We start from the raw sequence: 15,232 nt of genomic DNA on the forward strand, positions 1-15,232 counted from the left end.
GAGGGTCTCTCCTTTCTTCCCAGGATTGACCCCCACCAGGATACTAGAATGGTCTGACTAGTGGAGGTCTCAACACCCACTCCCTGACAATCCCCCTCATCTGCTCTGACTGAGGCTTTTAAGCCAAGTGGACCAGTATGATTATTTACCCGTGTGTGTGTGTGTATGTGTATGTGTGTGTGTGTGTGCGTGTGTGTGTGTGTGACCCTAATGCTGCAGACAGTCCATTGAGGGCGGAGTGCAGCCACACTGAGGGATTAAATGAAAGGACAGACAGGGAGCACTGTTGGCCGTAGGATCTATATGGGTCCCGCTGGTTGCAAAGTGCCCTGGAAAAGGGTGAGGTGCTGTGCATGCCATGTCGTAGACCACGGGGAGAGGAAGGAAAGGTTAAGCGGAATCAAAAACAATTTTGGTCTGATTTGTAACCACTGGCTTTACTATGATACAAGAAAAGTGTTGCTTCAGCTTCATCCGACTGTTCAACCGCTGGCTATACACAACAACTGTAACTAATAGCTAGCCAGTAGAAAAACAATCTGAAATGGAGGAAATCCAATAATCCTACACAATTTTTTCAGTCTCAAGTCCGTTCTCAAGACCACCTATTGAGTGTCGGGTCTTGTCTAGGTGTCGGAGTCTCTTCTTCCCCGAGACCGGCCATGTAAAAAACTCATAAAACCTTGAAACGTTAATACAGTATGCTAACAGCCTTTATATCTATAATAGACCTCTGGAGGTTGATGGTACAGTACATTGGGGAGGATACACTCTTGGTAAATGCTGGAGCGGAATTAGTGGAATGGTTTCCATGTGTTTGATGCCATCCCATTTGCTCCATTATTATGAGCCATTATTATGAGCCATTCTCCCCTCAGCAGCCTCCACTGTTATAGACACGTTTGCGCAGTGGAGAACCTATAGGCAACAGGTTGGTGATTCTGAAAGGACAGTAACCATAATAACAGACACTCATGTAGGAGAGACCACTTCTTGTAAAAGACAAAGGGCCAGTGGTGTAGTGGAGGCTATACACAGGTATAAACCCTATACCCACATTTTTTTTTAGAGGGCATTGAGTGTACTCACTTCTTCAATCCCTACTGATGTGCATCACAGTGGTGTAGTGGCGGTGTACGACTTATCAATTATGTAGTACAATAGAGAAATCATGCATAAAGTAGCCAACACAATTGCAAAGCACGTGAAATATAATCACACGCGCGCCGCACACACAGCCTAGTTACAGCAGAATATCATCTGCAAACAGCAAGAGTGTTCAGCTCTCAGGTGATTTTGCCATGAAGCAGCTCACAGAAGAATGACATCGGTAGCCCGGTGGGTAGGAAAGACAATTCAACATATGTTATCTACCAGTAAATGCTAACTAAGGCAACAATAGGTATGGGAAAAGTTTAGTTCTAAGTGTTGGTTAGTAGGCTATTTGTGATGCACAATTGTCATCATGTGTTGTTTGCTTCAGCGGTGTAGACACGGATGGCCCTGAGTGGACAGAGGCCCATCTATTGGGGAGCCAGGCCTTGACAGGCCCACCCAATCAGATGTATGTTGTTTAAGCATTGATGTGTACTTAGACCATCACATTTTAGTATTTTTGTTGTTGTTGTGATTTGAGAGTTAAAATCTGAAAAATCTATAGGAAAACATAGGATTTTTTTACACAGGGTGCCTATCCGTTGCCGGGCAGGCCATTTGGGAACTTTTGGGCAACATTTGAGTATACCCACCGATGGAAAGATAGCCCTCAAACACATCATGATGTTAAAGAATAAGTAGTCCACAAACTAGGACATAATAAGCAAGTATCATAAGAATACAAAAACACAACCTATAAGCATTTCCCAATCGAAATGTACAACTATTACTTCCCTAGCAAAAACATAACATGTTTAGCACAAAAGTAACCATTGTCCTAAAAATTTAAAGTCGAACTGACAGCATTTTATCTACTTTGCAGATGAGAAACAAAGAGACAATCATAATCATAATATCAGTCAAAAATATAAAATTCTGAGTTTATGCTACAACATTTTTGCTAGCAGGTTGTAAATCACAGCTGGCCTGGTACAATGTTTGCTGCCTCCATTCGGGATGCACTGTTTCAGTTTAAATGACTCAATATTCTGGACAAAATCGGACAAATTTATCTAAGGCTGGGAATGTCAATGCAATAAAACTAGCAAGGGCAATGAGTATAAGTTAGTCATAACGTGGCTAATAGGCTAGCGTATCTATTTATGTTACGAAGCTAATAACACAGAGCCTAACGTTAGCTAGATAGCTAGCTAGCCATCTAGCAGCTAGGAGTATGTCATGTCATGCCAATGGAGGAGTTTTCCGGGGGCTATACATAGCTAGAAATGCAGGTGTCATTTGGTTGGCTAGCAAAAATGACTGTTATCCAATTAGCATATCTCTTGCATTTGCAAAATTCACTCTGGCTATCTACTATTTCAGAGCACTCTCGTCTGAGTGTGCCAGAGCGCAGAACAACGGATGAATTTAAGATCGTGCGACACAAGCTGAATATGACCGCGTCAGGTAAGATTTTTTTTAAAAGTCATAATTAGTCAAAAATGCTCTAGATAACATGTGAACAGCCTTACCAGCTCTGCTACTGCAAGTAAAATGGCCAGGTGTTGAGTGAGGTGTTCTATCATTTGTGTCTGGAAGTAGCTAGCTAGCAAGCTCGCCAACTTTAGCCAGTTAGCTTGGGTGTTTGGTTGGGACATGCATGCATTGGCAGGCAAGCTACAGAAGGACGAGGAGGCTACAATTCCCCATCGTTTATCAGTGCAATTTTGACCGCCAACTAGCTGAAAAAGTTTGAGAGTTTTTATGTAATGTTCCTTCACTAGATTTTAGCTCATCTTACTCTGTCTAGCGCTAGTTGTTGATCTAGTTGTTGCCGATGTACATAACTGTGGGAGATAGAGCCTACCTCTTCATGGTTGTTTGATCAATAGGACTGTAAAGTTCCCAAGTGGAAGAGGACTCCCATCGTGTTTACATATTTGCAGAAATCCATTCAGGTGTATTTTGTGGCTTTTGGTGAATGCATTCTATTGATCTAAAGTTGATCTAAAGCTATTGCAACTGCCTCTAAACACATAGCCAAGTTCAAAATGAATGATGGCAGGCCCGTGTGGAAAATGGCTTGTTTGTATAAAGGCCTAATGTAGCTCTTATTGGAAAACTACTGCTCGCTATTGCGCAGTGACCTGTTGGCCTTCAAGGCAGAAAAATGGTCCCACTCATTAAGTCAAAATGTGATTGGTTTATTCCACTGTCACAAAAATATTGCCCTAATACAGTTGCATGGCAGATGCCTTTATCAAGCTTCTGATGGCTGATTAGCTAGCTAGATTTATCTCCCCAGAGACCAGCAAAGAAAAATCCTGATTGGATATTGTTTTCTCTTCAGTGTTAACCCTTTCCTTTCCAACAAAAACTGAAGAGACTAAATCTGAACATAATTGAAAATAATAATACATGTATAATTATTATTATATTGTTCCCCACTATGTTTGGGTTAGTAATAATTGTAGAGTGGCTCTATTTTCCCTGAGCATGCATTCTTTCACTATTCTTAATGTCTAAAGAATCTATATGTTGTTCTGAAATATGAACACAGATATATTGGACATTTTGAACGCTTATTCTTGTGGTGATTTGACAAAATTACAATCATGGTCTTGAATTGGACTCACACTTTTCAGTCTCGCTTTAGGTGGTCTCGAACACAACACTGCTCTTTCGGTTTACATCAAAAAGGTGCCACCAAGCCAGCCGCTAAAACAACATACATATAAACTACTCACATGCACCCACTACTGTGGAGCATCCTTTAAGAAACCAAAGAGGGCCACTTAATTAGCCCATATGCATACCCTTAAATGGACAACTGCTGTTTCGGGCCGATGCCAGAGAATTTCGCTTAAATGATGAAATACAGAGCTTCTCCATTAAGGGAGGACTGTAAAACTGCTTTGGACTGCTGTTACAAGGGTTTCCTCCACACAGACTCCTCTGCAGCCTCAAACACATCCAGTCCCTTCAAATCCTGTGCACATGCACTCAAACACACACAGGCATGCATGCACGTGCATACACACACACCTCCTCTTCAGACATATAAGACAGCATACAGAACCATATACACTATACTGTCTCCTTTACTCTCCCAGTGCTTCAGACACATGAAATAAAACATCTGAGTTATCTGACCTCTAATCTATTACTGACTTGTTCTCTGCTAGTTAGGAGGATAGAGGGGTGGGAGGGTGTCACGGACACACCCAAGGCGACATGTAGAGAGAGTGACTGAACCAGTTCAGAGGAAGCATGCTGTTGAGTTCCTCCACGCATTTCTCCATCAAAGCTTCAGCATCTTTCTTCTGTTCAAATATATAAACTCCAATGCTTCACAGTGCAGCCCACTGTGAATATCACAAGTCATAACAGTAAGATATGTATTAGCTAGATATTCAAACGTTCCCCCTGAGTAATCACCGGCGACACAAATATCAGATGATGACAAGTGATAGGGGTGATAGGCTACCTCAAACAGAGCGAGGACGGATGAAGGGAGGGAGGAACTGAAACAGTTTGGCTTTATGAATTTGGAAGAAGAAAAATAATTCTGGTGAGAAAGACAGCAAACATCTCCAATATCCATTTGTAGATAAATCCTAAATGTGCATAGGAGTTGCACTGTAAATTCTAGTGCAACTACACTGTTTTTTAGAGTGCCAGTGCTTGGCCAGTCTGTGAGCACTTCAGCTCTACGATACAGTACCTTCTAGTATAGTCTAATTAACTAATAAATGCCTTCTTTATTTTTCACACATAAGTGGGATTACATGTTCTAGTACACAGAAAATATCAAGCAAATAATAACAATGAGATGTATGTGAAATAAAAATAAGATGATGAGCTGTAAAAAAACAAAATAAACAAAAACAATCTAATACCGTTTTTAAGTGCTAGTCTGGAACCAGGAAACTACAAAATACTGGTTGAACTCAGCTTGTATATAACTACAACCAATTAGCAAGTGGGAAATGTTTGGGTTTTCTAGTCCCGACTAGCACGTGAACGTGGCATCTGACTAATGACTTTGTGAGAATTAACTTGGCAATAAACAACAACAAATAAACTGTTTGAGTTTCACAGAGCATCCCATCCATTGTTCACCCCCATTTGACACAAAAATATTTTATTTTCTAACCATAATGGCTCCTATAACACGCTGCGGGTGTCCAGCCAACTTTAAGCTTGATCTAATAAAACAGGAGCGGAATAATTCACATGGGTAAATATGAATCAAGCCTAGCCATGGCCCTGGAGGGTAGGCTCTGCCAGGTTGCTGCTCTCAGCACTAGGCACTCTCCTCCAGACCTGTCTCATTAATTTCACAGCAAAATGTCAGGGCGAGGAAAACTGGGCGAAAAGAGTTGGACTTGGTCTGATGCAACACCATATAGAGTAATGAGAAGTCAAACTAAATGTGTTAAGTTTCACACACTGTACTTGAACCATTTTTACCACAAGATAACTATAAATCTTTTTTTGACTTTTCTCTACAATGTGGGGCTAGGGGTCAGGATGAGGTGATTTAGATAACGTATAGATGATTTATTAAATACCATTGGTGGTATTATGCTAAATAAGACATACATTCTGTGCTTAACTTTGCTGCAGTAGAAATAAAACCGTCTTGGAGTGAGATGGGTGTAATATTGAATCACTCTATCCCCCAGCTCCAATTGTGTGTTGTGAAATACAAAGAGGGAAATGAGAAACCAAAGAGGTCCGGGCGAAGCGAAACAACGAGATGAAGACTAAATATGCATCCGTCCCTCTCTCCCTCTTATGGCTCCTCATGTCACATTACAGGTGCAGCGACCGGCCACCATTTTGAGGTAATCTCATACAAAGTGTCAAGACCTGTCATATCTGTTACACTTCCGTCTCCAGAGATCAACCTTCACCAAAGGCCTGATCAGGCTTGATCAGATGGAACTACAGTAAAATGATTCTATCCATAATCTACCTAACATAGGACTAAGACTGAGGAACCACATACATCTTCATTAACATGTCAGTATAACATTGTCTCTTATTTACAGACTGAATCATATGCTATATCAGCTGTGAGGGGTATCCTTTTTCCCAAATCCTTTTTCTGTTCGCCAATCTATCACTTAAAGGAATGCATTAGTCAAAGTTTGTATTTATTTTGTATTTTATTTGTTATCGACTATGATGTTTGTGGCTGGAAAGAAGCATTTGATGGATTGTTCAGGCTCAGAGGTATAAACTTATTAAAGAATGGTAGTGTCCATTGTTGCAGTTTAATATACGATGGACTGTGGACAGGCTACTGGTGGGGCTTGACATTTAATTACATTTTCTGTTGAAAAAAAACAAAATGCATAAACAGAAAGAATAAAGGCTTGTGTTATAATTTTACTCTGGTCAGAAAACTATTACACACAGATTCCCAACTGACTTTAATTGAATGTAATACAGTTTATTTACCGTTTGTAACAATCACATGTCCAAAAGGAGTATTTTGATTTTAATTGTATTTAAGCAGTTTTGGGTCGACTAAGAGACAATTTATAATAATGTGGTCGGAGGTGCCGTATGGATGGTGTGACGCAATTGCCGAGCCTCCGGAGGCACACAGAGGACAAATTGAGCTCCGTACCACATCACCGTGAGCCTCTCAAATTGTGTAACAATGAGCAAGGCTCTTTATAGCTATGCATTGACATGATTGGTTGATGGTAGGTGAGGGCAGGAGGTCCAGAATAAACATAAACTCACTTCCTTGACAACTTCCTTCACAACAGCTCTGCACTGCTGTGCGAACCCTAGTTAAATAAAGGTTCAATAAAGATATGAATACCTGACTTTTGCGGAGGCCGTATCACAGTAAATGCTGCACGGCAAATGCAGAAATCGGATTGACCATGCAGCACCTTTTACTGTTAATAATGTGAATGCGTTGACTTTGATGTAATTCATATCTGATTGGTTTGGCCGTGGTCTGAGGCCATGCAGAGGACAATGAGTCAGCTTATCGAGGTCAAAGTCTCATGCCGGATAGAATAATCAAAGCCCCATTGAGCAAGTGGTTGCAGTTCGCTCTCACAGTCTGGAAAAAGAACAACACACTCTACAAATAACTGTGCTGCTAATTATAATATATCACTTACAAACACAAAGCAATACATGCCAATGGGGTCGCAGTTACAGTATATTATTAAAACAAACTGAATGGACACCTCACTTCAAAATCAAACCAATTATTGAATGTTGAACTGAGAGCTCTCAAAGAAATATGGATAGTAAAATCTGTCCGGATGCAGAGACCAGTGTGAGAGACCAGTGTGAGAGACCAGTGTGAGAGACCAGTGTGAGAGACCAGTGTGAAAGACCAGTGTGAGAGAGCAGTGTGAAAGTCCAGTGTGAGAGAGCAGTGTGAAAGACCAGTGTGAGAGAGCAGTGTGAGAGAGCAGTATGAAAGACCAGTGTGAGAGAGCAGTGTGAAAGTCCAGTGTGAGAGAGCAGTGTGAAAGACCAGTGTGAGAGACCAGTGTGAGAGAGCAGTGTGAAAGACCAGTGTGAGAGAGCAGTGTGAAAGTCCAGTGTGAGAGAGCAGTGTGAAAGACCAGTGTGAGAGAGCAGTGTGAGAGAGCAGTATGAAAGACCAGTGTGAGAGAGCAGTGTGAAAGACCAGTGTGAGAGACCAGTGTGAGAGAGCAGTGTGAAAGACCAGTGTGAGAGAGCAGTGTGAAAGTCCAGTGTGAGAGAGCAGTGTGAAAGACCAGTGTGAGAGAGCAGTGTGAGAGAGCAGTATGAAAGACCAGTGTGAAAGTCCAGTGTGAGAGAGCAGTGTGAAAGACCAGTGTGAGAGACCAGTGTGAGAGAGCAGTGTGAAAGACCAGTGTGAGAGAGCAGTGTGAAAGTCCAGTGTGAGAGAGCAGTGTGAAAGACCAGTGTGAGAGAGCAGTGTGAGAGAGCAGTATGAAAGACCAGTGTGAGAGAGCAGTGTGAAAGACCAGTGTGAGAGAGCAGTATGAAAGACCAGTGTGAGAGAGCAGTATGAAAGACCAGTGTGAGAGAGCAGTGTGAGAGAGCAGTGTGAAAGACCAGTGTGAGAGAGCAGTGTGAGAGAGCAGTGTGAGAGAGCAGTATGAAAGACCAGTGTGAGAGAGCAGTGTGAAAGACCAGTGTGAGAGAGCAGTATGAAAGACCAGTGTGAGAGAGCAGTATGAAAGACCAGTGTGAGAGAGCAGTATGAAAGACCAGTGTGAGAGAGCAGTATGAGAGAGCAGTATGAAAGACCAGTGTGAGAGAGCAGTGTGAGAGAGCAGTATGAAAGACCAGTGTGAAAGACCAGTGTGAGAGAGCAGTATGAAAGACCAGTGTGAGAGAGCAGTATGAAAGACCAGTGTGAGAGAGCAGTATGAAAGACCAGTGTGAGAGAGCAGTATGAGAGAGCAGTATGAAAGACCAGTGTGAGAGAGCAGTGTGAGAGAGCAGTATGAAAGACCAGTGTGAGAGAGCAGTATGAAAGACCAATGTGAGAGAGCAGTGTGAGAGAGCAGCATGAAAGAAAAGTGTGAGAGAGCAGTGTGAGAGAGCAGTGTGAGAGAGCAGTGTGAGAGAGCAGTGTGAGAGAGCAGTATGAAAGACCAGTGTGAGAGAGCAGTGTGAGAGAGCAGTATGAAAGACCAGTGTGAGAGAGCAGTATGAAAAACCAGTGTGAGAGAGCAGTGTGAGAGAGCAGGTGGGAGCAGTGTGTGAGGGGTCTAAGTGACTCATGTTGTTAATTAGGGATCAAAAGCTAGCTCCTAGCGTTGTTCCGTTACTCTGTCTAGACTGCTCGTCCTGGCATGGCTCTGATTGGTCTCATTAGGACCTGTTCCTCATCAAGTGTGAGACAGATGACAATTAAAGACATCTGGGTGATCCTCTCATGATGTGTGTGTATGTGTGTTTGTGTGTCTGAGTGATCCACATGGCTCTTATGATGGCTCTGATGACATCATGACTGTGGTGGTGGGGTGTGGCAGTGGGGGAGTCATACGGGAGCAGAATCAAATTCAATCACTCAGAAAATGACATTTATTTTAAATGGATTATGATTGACTTGTCACTGAATGGTAGCTGCAAGTTGAATCCATTTGCAGAATGTGAGGTCACGCTCTTCTAGATCTACAAACACATTCATCAAAACACATGCTCACTTCACAGAATGAGACACATCTTTGTAGACAGGCATGATTGTGTAAATATAAATATCTGAGGTAATTTTGACTGAATCCAGGCCTGTGTTATTTTTTTTTATCTACACCTATGTTACTGCACTTTTATCTACCCATATATGTATCCGACACATACCAAAGATTCTAACACACAAGGTCCCATGGTTCCTTGAGTTGTGCACAGGCTGTAGGCTCAACCCCGGTCATTCCCTAGCTACACCAATAGTCACTTCCTGGTTTGAGATAAATAGGAAGTAGGCATGGGAAATTCCACGGTAACAGAATGATTCTGCCATTTTTCACTTTAAAAGTATGCCAAACAAAAAACATTGACTCTATGCACAGGGACTATTTTTAACATGTTACAAAAACACAATTACTCGTAGAACAGTGCAGATGTGAAGTTTGGTAACTGAATGACGGTAAAATCTCCCTCAGTTTTTTTATGTGACCATAGCTACTCGGAATTGAGATTATATGACACCTTGAGTTTGAAAAAATATATTTAGATTATTTAATTTAGTGAAGTGGATTAACCCATTCATGTCCACAACGGAAATGTATAATTCCCTTTAGTACACTTGTTCTCTGAGATTACTGATGGACAAATCTGAAGACCTATTGTCTACCATGTGAGTTTTTAATATTGTACTATGTATAGTCTTTGGACACGTGGGGCTACTGTTTTTTACAAATTTCATGAATTCAGTCCGAATGATCAGATCAATAATTGTTGGTATATAGATTATCCGGATCAATATCTAAACGAATCCTCTCTCTGTAGGTTTTCACTCCAACGCTATTCTAGCATGATTGATTCTAATAATTAGCTGGTTGATAAACTGAACCAGGTTAGTTACAACTGGGGTTGGAGTGAAAACTTACAGGAGGGTATCTCCCCAGAAACAGGGTTGGAGACCCCTGGTCTAGACAAGTATATATAAAAACAATATCCCCAAAAAATCCACACACACTCTCACATTGCATGTTGTGTTTATATTTATTTCAGCATATATTGGCCCAGACAATTATTAAGATTTGAATAGCCAGGGAAATGATTGAATTTGATTGTAGTGCATATACTCGAGATGTGTGTGGATTAAATATTTTATTCTCTCTCATTAATATACACACAATACCCTAAAATGACAAAGCAAAAACTGTTCTTTCGAAATGCTGCAAATGTTTAAAAGAATAATAACAAAAATTAAATATAACATTTACTTAAGTATTCAGACCCTTTACCCTACACTTTGTTGAAGCACCCTTGGCAGCGATTACAGCATCGAGTCTTCTTGGGTATGACGCTACAAGCTTCGAACACCTTTATTTGGGGAGTTTCTCCCATTCTTCTCTGCAGATTCTCTCAAGCTCTGTCAGGTTGGATGGGGAGTGTCGCTGCACAGCTATTTTCAGGTCTCTCCAGAGATGATCGATCAGGTTCAAGTTCGGGCTTAAGGACATTCAGAGATTTGTCCGAAGCCATTCCTGCGTTGTCTTGGTTTGTGTGCTTAGGATCATTGTCCTGTTGGAAGGTGAACCTTCACCCCAGTCTGAGGTCCTGAGCGCTCTGGAACAGGTTTTCATGAAGGATCTCTCTGACTAGTCTCCAAGTCCCTGCCGCTGAAAAACATCCCCACAGCATGAAGCTGCCACCTCCATGCTTCACTATAAGAAGGTTTCCTCCAGATGTGATGCTTGGCATTCAGGCCAAAGAGTTCAATCTTGGATTCATCAGACCAAATAATCTTGTTTCTCATTGTCTGAGAGTCCTTTCCAAGTGGGCTGTTGATGGTTGTCCTTCTGGAAGGTTCTCCCATTTCCACAGAGGAACTCTGTAGCTCTGTCAGAGTGATTATCGGGTTCTTGGTCACCTCCCTGAACAAGGCCCTTCTCCCCCAATTGCTCAGTTTGGCCGGGCGACCAGCACTAGGAAGAGTCTTGTTGGTTCCAAATATCTTCAATTTAAGAATGATGGAGGTCACTGTGTTCTTGGGGACCTTCAATGCTGTGTATATTTTTTGGTACTCTTCCCCAGACCTGTCCCTCGACAGAATCCTGTCTCGGAGCTCTACGAACAATTCCTTCAACCTCATGGCTTGGTTTTTGCTCAGACGTGCACTGTCAACTTTGGGACCTTATGTAAACATGTGTGTGCCTTTCCAAATCATGTCCAATCAATTGAATTTGGACTCCAATCAAGTAGTAGAAACATCTCAAGGATGATCAATGGAAACAGGATGCACCTGAGCTCTATTTTGAGTCTCTTAGTATAGGGTCTGTATACTTATGTAAATAAGTTACTTCTGTTTTTTATTTTTATAAATTTGCTAAAATGTCTTCAAACCTGTTTTCTCCTTTTCATTATGGGGTATTATGTGTAGATTGATGAGGATTTAAAACATTTTTTTTAGAATAAGGCTGTAATGTAACAAAATATGGAAAAAGTCAGGGGGTCTGAATACTTTCCGAATGCACTGCATTTGCCAACAATTATTATGATGTGTACATGGATCCTTGATCTGTTCTATACATAAATGTATAATCATGAATGTCATTCTCTTCATGGCGATATATTGTAAATATTTACGCAAAGGTAGAAAAATGTTATATCCTCCTTTACATGTTTCCGCTATTATTCTAACGAGCTCAGCGCCCAAACAAGACCACATTTGGTTGGTCCGGACCAAATCTGTACCAATTATAGATGTCTATGTTTCACAAGTTTGGACATCACAGTACAGCACAGTAGTGTACAGTCGAGTAGAGTTCAGTAAAGTACATTATAGTACAGTACAGTATAGTTCAGTACTCTAATTTGCTGTCCAAACTTATGAAACAGAGGTCTATGAATTTTTAGATTTGGACAGAATGTATTTCAACACCTTTTCAACATCCATGAATGTCCGGTGTCGGTCGGTGCTCAGTAGGTCAGAGGACTGGGTACAGGATATGGAAATACTGTAGATGGGGCTTATGGGTAGGTTTCAGTAATAGCAGGGAGAGGTGACATTAATTGGAGAGAGAAAAAAAGACAAGGAGAGAGAGAGGGAAAGGTTGTCCAGATTGTTTTCACACTCATGCGACAGAAAGAGAAAGAAAACAGTTATCAGCTGAACATACTCATATTCCACTGGAATTGAGGGCAGTAGCAAGTGACCCAAGTGTAGTTTGTGACTACTATGAAATCCCATTGTAGCCAATTCAGTTGCAGTCATTCTGTTACAGATTTTTGGTATTTCTTTTACCGATTTGGTAAATATAAACCAAATTGTTATCAGTAAAAACACTTACTAATTGGTAGGTCTAACTTTACTTGTTATGTCTGTGAACTTTCATTATCCCATCTCTTCATGAGGAAGCGAAATTAGAAAATATTTTAAAGATATGCCGATTTAAGTCACAACTGGCACATCAAATTTGGTGTCAAACGGAAAATGTTATAAATGTATGTCTTCATTTCACAAAGCTCTTAGCTTTCATTTGACACCCTGTTATTGCTCATGGGTCTTTTTACATGGAAATGCCCGTGTGTGTCTGCATGTTTGGTGACAAGAAAGTTTTTCTTAGTTTAAAAGTTCTCACATCATACAAGTTCACTTACTCAAACACTTGTATTTATTTTTTTATCAGAATAATTTCTCTTTTGTGAACTATTGACTTCCAAGAACCAAAGTCTAGGAGGTTATTTCTTAGGCCTACTTATATTTTGGGGTTAACTCTGTGGACTATTTCTCCTTTGGGTTATATTACAGACTGACAACTGAACTGGTAAACCCAATCCATATTTCATGTCTCGCATCTGGATTAGATCTTTGGTTATTTGGGGATTCCTTATAGGATTGCTTTCACTTGAAAGAAAAATAGATACATGGTTGCTTATCTAACTGACCGTTGTTAAGGTGACAGCTTTTCAATGGCACCAGAGAGTGGCGAGAAGGTTAAGGGCATATTCTGGATTGGGGCAATGAGTGAATTATGGTAATGAGTGAATTATGGCAATGAGTGAATTATGGTAATGAGTGAATTATGGCAATGAGTGAATTATGGCAATGAGTGAATTATGGCAATGAGTGAATTATGGCAATGAGTGAATTATGGCAATGAGTGAATTATGGTAATGAGTACATTTTTCATTTGCGTCAACTTCAGCGTGAGAGAACAAAAGTGATTAGGAAGTGCATGTTATACCAGGTTACTGTACTGTAGATTAGAGTACAGGGTAGCAGTACTCATGGGTGGTATTCAACCCAAACTGGTTTGTTCCCAGGCAGAACAACACACTTCCCACACTGGGAAACACTGGGAAACACTATCATAACTCACATGATGACGATGAGGATGATAATGATGATGACTCTCAATAACTCTCCTGTCATAGGTACCTAAACTAAAGTGTTTGCTTATGCTGCACATTTGACATTAATCAGGTTGTGACAAGCTTAAGCTCACAGATGACACTTCATAAATCCACACAAAGACTAATTGAATTTGTGGCCACACAACCTTACTCAATTTAAGGCAGATTCTTTAAATAATGTGAGTGGGTGATCTATCGAGTTGGCTTGTCAAAATGTAATCATCTTGAATGTCAGATGACGGAGCTTTTACTGTAATTCCTTAAAACCAAGAAATAGCCTTGTCGCATGGCTAAAGCTTAGAGGAAGATTTACCCCATAAAGCCCTGAATACATTAAAACAATGTTGCAACCATCGCCAAATGAAAATGTTTCTGCCTGCAGACTATGCTCTCATTCCCCTGTATGGTGATGGATTAACTTTGGACAACAGGCAAATTTTAGAGATTCATCTGAGCCTGGCCAAAACCCTTTTTATCCTCCAGACCTCACTGAGAGGTCAGCCCAGACAGTAAGTGTATTATCATTTACACTGACTTCTGTATCATGGAAAGTATATCATTATTATCTTTCAAACTCTAAGTCTCTGACATGATGTTTAAACTTGTGTATTCATGGGATCCTCTGGGTACTGGACCTTTGGTTAAGGTTTGAGCGAGGAAACCAAATGTGAATTCCACCTCTGTCTTTGACACACAGGGCCAGGCCAGGACAGTGTTTGATTACTTATGATTGGGTGATTGTATGTGTGTGCGTGTGTGTGTGTGTGTGCAGTGGGGAGTTATGTTCACACCGATATCCATGTGTTAACCACAGCCACTCATTTAACTAAGCCAGAGGCGGTATGCAATATTTAACAGTCAAGTGAGGATCTAACCCCTTGTGAGTCCAAACAAATCACTCTAGGCACTTGGCTGTAAAGTGCAGTTTGTTGTGATCTGACCAAAATATCAATAAAGTACACCACATACTCAGTAGTGAAAGAAAACTCCATATTATTAAACACATGTTATCAACCGGGTTGTTCTAGCCCTGAATGCTGATTGGCTGACAGTTGTGATATAGTATCAACCCCTATATCAACCCGTATACCACAGGTATGACAAAACATGTATTTTTACTGCTCTAATTACATTGGTAACCAGTTTATAATAGCAATAAGGCACCTCAGGGATTTGTGGTTATGGGCAATATACCACATCTAAGGGCTGTATCCAGGCACTCCCAGTTGCATCATGCATAAGAACAGCCCAGAGCAGTGGAATAATTGCCATATACCACACCCCCTTGGGCCTTATTGCTTAATTATAACACTGGCATTAGCTTGTTGTTGTTGTTGGTTTGTTAGAGTGAATTACTTGTATATCATAAACATCAGAAAACATGTATTCCTTGAACACATTGTGCTAAAATTGTGCTAAAATAATGTGATGATGTAGAATGTGTTCAATGGCAAGCCAACAAATTCCCTCACCTGTCTCTTTAACCAGTGTCATAGCAACAGGTTTAATGAGGAGGAGAAAAAAACATATGGGCCTTTTGAGTTCTAACTGAGCTCTATCTCCCTCCCTC

The sequence above is a fragment of the Oncorhynchus keta genome, chromosome 28 (assembly GCF_023373465.1).
Source record: "Oncorhynchus keta strain PuntledgeMale-10-30-2019 chromosome 28, Oket_V2, whole genome shotgun sequence".
Classification (NCBI taxonomy): domain Eukaryota; kingdom Metazoa; phylum Chordata; class Actinopteri; order Salmoniformes; family Salmonidae; genus Oncorhynchus; species Oncorhynchus keta.